This window comes from Cannabis sativa, chromosome 4 (genome assembly GCF_029168945.1).
Source record: "Cannabis sativa cultivar Pink pepper isolate KNU-18-1 chromosome 4, ASM2916894v1, whole genome shotgun sequence".
NCBI classification, from domain to species: Eukaryota; Viridiplantae; Streptophyta; class Magnoliopsida; order Rosales; family Cannabaceae; genus Cannabis; species Cannabis sativa.
In genome coordinates this window covers 17237772-17245626 of record NC_083604.1, presented here as the reverse complement: position 1 = coordinate 17245626, position 7855 = coordinate 17237772, and positions in this window count along the sequence as shown.

The following is a 7855-nucleotide window of genomic DNA, read 5'->3' as shown; positions in this document are numbered from 1 at the left end:
TTCAATTATGATTTATGTAAGAATTTATTACATTTTTATATTTTTTTTTAAAAAAATATATTCACAATAAAAATATTACAAATTTAAACACACATTTAAATGAAAATTATTTACACTAGTAATCACATTCTTATTATTTAGATATAACAATTGTGGTGATTTTATTAGTATATTAATATAAATATTAAAGAATATTTTTTTAGTGTAATTTTTGGTAACGTGGTTGGAGTGAAAATAATTTTTGATACTAAATTTGGTAATAGTGTGACACAAAATTTAATGTCCTTCTTGAAGATGCTCTAAGGCCCTTGATGATTTAAAGTGGAGAAAAAACACGAATAATATGGAAGTGTACCTTAATTTCTTGATAGAGACAATTAATTTAATGATTTCTATAGATAGATAAGATTAGATCTTTGGGTAATCATCTTTCAAGAATACAAGGTTTAGGGTTTTCTCTAGTTTTTTTCTCTGATGGGGATGATGAGAATAGAGTGGCTCTTATTTCTTTAGAATCACTACCAATATATAACCCAATAGCTAGGTTATTAATTTTAAGTATTTTTAAATTAATCCCTCAATGAATTAAAAATATCACTTACATATCCACACATTAACACATGACACTTAAATATTCAATGACTCACAATTACTAAAAGGATGACTTTATTTAAGTCAAATTTTAATTATCAATACCCTAATACATATGAGGAATTTTAAATCTAACATGTTGTTTTGCCGCCTCTTGTTTTTAAAACTATCATGAACTTGATTTTACAAAATAGAAAACAAGTGAATTTAACTTTATTGGTCATGAAAAATTTAGACGCGTTATTATGCTAAGACAAATAAATAGATGCCAATTGACATATGTTTCATTATTATTGATACTATATAATATATGAAGCCGGCAGAACTCTGCCCAATATAGCAGTACTCATATATATTCTATTATCCTGACCGTTATGAATTTTATTCGACTATTTGATCTTTCTGTTTTGTTTTTATTGTAAACATGCTTCCAATAGCAAGTTGCCACTATTTTAATAAGTAAGCTAACTTTAATTAAAACAAAACAATAGTTAGAATAATTCTATGTACGTAAGTTAGGAGGACAAACACTTGTGAACATGAAGACGTATATATGAGACTTTTTTTTTTTTAGTTGTAAAATGTTATTTAATTTATATAGATGGAATCCAAACAGAATATAATACAACTACTTATAATTAAATAATCTATATACCTTTTTGTTTTCCAAAAAGCTAGAGGCAATATGTAATTGAAGAGTCCGTTTGGTACGGTACAAATCTCTACAATAAGTCGTTTAGTTGTACGTGAAAAAAAAAAAATGTGTGAAGAATTTATTCTCAAAATTTTTATATTGTTATAAAATAATATAAAATAATATAAAGTAGATGAGAAGAAAGAAGAAGAAGATGAAGAGAGAAAGAGAAAGTGAATGAGAATTTCTGAGTTATTTATTCCAATGGGGTGAACCCCTATTTACACAAATACAAGAGTGAGATCTTAAGAAACTAAGAAAAAAGGAAACTAAGGAAAAGAGGAATGTTGATTACAATTCATGGTAATGAATAAAAGATTTGGACATTCACATAATTATTAATATTTATAACACTCCCCCTTGGATGTCCATAATAGCTGCCTTATTAAAAATCTTGCTGAAAACTTGGTCAAAGGAAAAGGAGTATAGTGTAAACTAACTCCCTCCCCCTCATTTAGGCATTTGTGGAGATCTTCTAATCGACGAATTTCAATCTTGTCTGCCGTCTTCTCAAATGTTGATGTTGGTAATAACTTTGTGAATAAGTTTGTAAGATTGACACTTGATTGAATATGTTGAACACCACTATGCATTTTCTTGAAGCGTATAAAGAAGAATTTCGTGAAATGTGTTCTAACTCTATCTCCTTCAATGTACCTCCTTTTAGTTGAACGATGCAAGCAGTATTATCCATAGAGAATTGCTTGGGTTGATACTTCTTTATTGAGTGCAATCCATATGTTTCCCGAATATGCTATGCCAATGATCTCACTCACACACATTCTCTACTTGCTTCATAAAATGCAAGTATGTTAACATGATTTATAGTTGCCTCGTTAAAAACCCTGCCAGAAAAACCCAGTGGGACAAAATCTGAGCTAGGAAAAAGAGTACAATATATATTTCATATTCATAATTATTTGCAAGTTGCCTCGTTAAAAACCTTGCCAGGAAAACCCATTGGGACAAAACCTGAACTAAGGAAAAAAGAGTGCAACATGAATATGTCTCCCCCTCATGCACATATGATCCATAATTCTTTTGGTGATAATATATCTCATAAGATTATTGTTATCACTTTTAAAATATCACCATATATAATCTTTGATCATATATTTTCTATAACTCTTCCAGAGTATGTATGGACTTCTAAATTATAGATGAGGGGTTCGTGGAACATTAGTCTTTATCCAACTAATTGTATCATTCATGTGTGTACACAACTTTGTTCATACGGAAATTTAGAATTTCAAGTAGATATGAACATAACACATTAATGGTACTACAAATTTTCATTTGTGACAATGATGGTACTCCAAGACCATATATTTATTCCATCTTGTTTTATGATCTTAATTTCCATATCAAATGATCATATATCTATAATTCTTGATACATATGAAGTACTTCAGGACTTCAATACTAATGAACAAACTTTATACATTAATATTTCTCGAAATACAAAAGAAATAAAAGTTTGTTCTTCAATTAATCAAAAACTCTTTAAGAGTCTATCACAACGTATAATTTACGTATTTATATTGCATAGACAACCATAGGTATTTTTCAAATAATAATTTACTTACATGTCTTTATTTCATACAAAGATCTTTGTCATATAGTGCGCGCGACTTTGAATTTATATCACTTAAGACATGTATTAAATTCTTCTAGAATTTTTAGATAAGGCTTATTTCAAATTCTCACTATATTAGGAGCTCCAAATAAATAACTTTTTGTTGCAACATTTATGTGACGCTTATAAATCCTCATAAAATATATTCCAGGCTATAATCAAATCATGATTATATTTTCTCAATATTTAAGCCTTACTTCAATCAATCTCATGTCTATGCAAACTTTGTACAACAATTCATTATGTACAAATACATATATGCAAATTTCTCATTAGAAATATTTATTTGCACACCCTACAGGTCTTACTTCACTTTATGTGAGTAAATTTGCCTAGATTGCGTCATAATATTTTGGCCAAAATTAAAATGTATGTCGATGATTCTCGACAAATCTAATACCATGATCCTTGCTATCTCATGTTAGTTTATTGCATATGCAAACATTCAATATTTATTGTCGACAAAAATTTCAATAAATGATAATTTCCTCCCATATTGACATAACTTATAGAGATCTCTTTAAATTACATATTTTTCAAATATGTTTATCATTTATAGGTACCTATATAGAATCACTTCAGGGATTCAATTATGATCAAATGTGTTATGTCTAACTTCTCTTGGGAGTCTTTTCGAGTACCGTTTTCATCACGGTTATCATTTTAATACTTTATAACATTAAGGTATCTCCATGAGTACCTCTAGATTTAACAACTTCAGGGCAAATCAAATGAACATTTATTAATAATTTCTACATTGTTCATTTACGCTTCAGGCGTTTTCAACTCATTCTATCTCAACTTTGAATAATATTGATTTGCAGTTGGTATATATCATTTTGAACTATATTGTTCTTATATACTTTGTGCAAGGATCATTTTTCAAAAATTATCATTGATCCCAACTGCTTCTCTCCCCCTGATCGAGAGAATTTTTAAAAATTGTGATATCTAATAATGTTAATATACCTGTAGGGATTTCAGTATATCACAATGAATCAATATTTGTTTAAACTCATATATACTATATGACATTGAACTTCAGGTTCAATAAACTTCAGTTTCAAGTTCAATCCTTATGAACTTAATTCATTTCTAAGAATGAGTCATACGTGTATAATTAGAAATACATAAATTTACACATTTTGTAAATGCATGATTATATAATCTTATTACATCGATAAGAAACTATGTAATAAAAATCTAACAATGGCTCAAGATTGTTAAGAAAATATAATTTAAATATTTTCTATGTGCAAATATATGCACATTCTTTTTTTGAGCCTTATAAATAACAATGAGAAGAATCTTCTGGTTCTTCAACAAAATTTAGTCAAATTCTTTGACAATTTATTGCATATGATTGATCATGTCAAAATAATTCAATTCATGAACTTCAGGTTCACTATAATTTGTATTTCAATGAAACTTTCAAAATGTAATGTAAATTCATTACAACATAATCATTACAAGTTTCATTTTTATATACACGAATAATATAATTATATTATTCTCCAAAACATATACACTCTTCAGGAATCACTATCATCAATTCAATGATGTGTATAATTTAAAAGATACATGACAACTTCATCATGTTATTGTAATGGTCAAATAGATATAACCATAACATATTATTCATTTTTCCTGATATCTTTTTAACAAGTCGTCTAATTTATTAATAGACTATTCATCAGTCTAATTATCATGACTTGATATATTATATATTTAAATGTACAACAAGTACATATAATAAGTTATTTATTATCACTTTCATAACTAGATAAAAGTTACACATCTAGGTACATACAAAGACATTTTACTACTCAAAGTAGCAATTGTATGTAAGACTTCTTCAGGAAGCTTTTCAACTAATCATTTTGTGATTCTTTATCACTTTGATTATATTGGATCACTAACAAATATTAGTAAATTATATATCCACTTTTGGGAATATACAAACTGAATTATATGGTAACTATATATTTACATATCATATACCAACAATAGTTTGAAACTATTGATTTCAAGAAATAATAAAATATGTATATATTAATTTGCTTCTGGCATTACCAATATATGTGAAATCTATATTCTTTGAAATAGAATTTCATGCCTATTCATTCTCTTTAGGTAATGATATTTAAATATTCTAAATGTACAATAAGTTTGTACAATTCACATTCTTTTAAATAATCAAGTATACTTTTATCTTGATTATAAGTGTGTCCGTACTACAAGTACGCGACCACTATTATTTAATTCCACACATGATATATAGATTTCATGCACTTTGATTGTGTGTGGTATCTCATCTTTTGGTTGTTTCCACTTATTTCTGGAAATATTTGAGTAGTAAATAATGTCATTGATTATTTAAAATCATTACATTCACTTCGGGGAATGACGTTGAACAAGTAGAACATTATTATAAATTTCTTAAAAATTTATTACTTGTTCATCCATAAAAATCTAAAAAATTATTCAACAATTTCTTTTACGATATTTCAAAGAATATATGAATGCAATTTTTGCATAGTCTCCAAGATGTATGTAAAATTTAATCTTTAATATATGTCAGATTCAATAATTTCAAACATTGCAAGTAATAACAATGTATATTAACATGACTAATACGAGGAATCTTTAAAGTAATTGACTTCAATTCGTATCATTCTCTGCAAGGAATGATGAACAATAAATACATGCCTCATGTATTTAAATAACATTAGTCATGCTCATTGTTATTCTTATACTTTGATGTTTCAATGCAATTTTCTTAATATTCTTTTTGGATATTCAAAACCCACTATAAAATTGCATCAATAATAATCATTTTTAATGATTCTTTAGTTGTATTCACATAAATACAATCATTTTTTTTTGACAAATATAAAACATTTACTTTAGGAAATGTTTGTCAAAATCTATATCGATATTAGATTACTTTTCATTGTCCTCAAAGAATTCAAGAACATATATATAAATATGTATTCATCTCTTTCATTATATATCCATCAACTATATAATGAATATTACGTTTGCATAATCTTCAGGATATATGCAAGATTTTATCGAGGACGCATAATCATCAGGATATATGCAATATTTTATCGAGGATGCATAATCTTCGGGATATATACAATTTTTTTTTATTGATGATGCATAATCTTTAGGATATATGCAATATTTTATCGATGATGCATAATCTTCAGGATATATGCAATATTTTATCGATGATGGATAATCTTTAGGATATATGCAATATTTTATCGATAATACATAATCTTTTGGATATATGTATAATTTGTATTGATTTTCTCTATCATATCATAGGCACACATATATTGTAAATATTATGAATGATAAGAACATAATATATATATATGAAATTAATAATAAATATATAAAAACATATACATACATATATAATATATAGATATATAGATAAAAAGAAAAAGGAAACCAAATAATTTTTGAAATTGTTTCAGTCAGATGAGTATATATATAAATATATATTTAGTGTATCGTGACTTTGAAACAATTCAAGAACTTTAACAAAATACTTACATTGGGTCTTAGGCAGAGATTCATGCTTGAAGCTTGGGCAGAGACTCGTGCTGATAACGTGTTACAAAATAATATAAAATAATATAAAGTAGATGAGAAGAAAGAAGAAGAAGATGAAGAGAGAAAGAGAAAGTGAATGAGAATTTCTGAGTTATTTATTCCAATGGGGTGAACCCCTATTTATACAAATACAAGAGTGAGATCTTAAGAAACTAAGAAAAAGGGAAACTAAGGAAAAGAGGAATGTTGATTACAATTCATGGTAATGAATAAAAGATTTGGACATCCACATAATTATTAATATTTATAACATATATGATATTTTATATTTTAATGAATAATTACTAATTTTTATTCTGTTCCCTAAAATATATAGGTTGTTAAAAATTTTCAAAACTTTTACATTTAAAGAAATTTAGTCATTCTGTTAAGTTCTGTTCTATTATTCTGTTACATTTAAAAGGTCTGTTTCTAACAGACGTGTCTTTATAAATTAACAAATTTTCCTCCTAAATTTTAAAAACTGTCAAATCGTACCTCTTACAAATAAAATGACAAAGATTCAATTCTTCTTTTAGTAAATCTTAAAAAAATTGAAATAGATCTTAAGAAATTAAAAAGGAATTTAAATTAATTAAGTGGTCTAAAAAGTTATTTATTTTTTATTAAAAAATCCATTTAGATATAAAAAAATATATTAAAAATTCAATTTTAATAAAAAATAAATTTAAGGGGAACAAGTTTAAGTTTGTTTTTTTTTCCTCAAAAAATCTAAATTTGTTTAATTAAACATAACATTTTTAGTTTAATTTTTATTTTAACATTTTTAGAATTTTTTTTTATATTTTTATTTAATTTTTAGATATTTTTTTAATTTTTTCAGATGAGTTTATAAATATAAATAAGTTTGATTTTTTCTTAAAAAAATTAATGTATTTATGTTATACACAAAATTCAAGATATTTTGTGTATACCATAAATACATTAATTTTTTGTGTATAACATAAATAAATTAATTTTTTTAAGAAATAAATACTTCAGAGAAATAATAATAAATAATTTAGAAATTAATAACTCAAGATATTTTTACGCCGTTTTGCAGTTAAAATCTGCAGATTCCATGAGTCTTTTTTATTAATAGTATTTTTTGAGTACAGAATACAATATCTGTATGATAGTATTTTACTCTTAAAATTCTCATCCCTTTTTCTGTGGAATCTGCCCCTATTTATAGGAAAATAGGTTGGCAGTTATTTTCTTTGGATCAGTTTAAATGTAACTATTCATGAAACGTGTACAATTCCTACGTTTCATTTAATTACATGTGGGATAATATTAGATAAATGCTCAATTGCCTTTTGTTT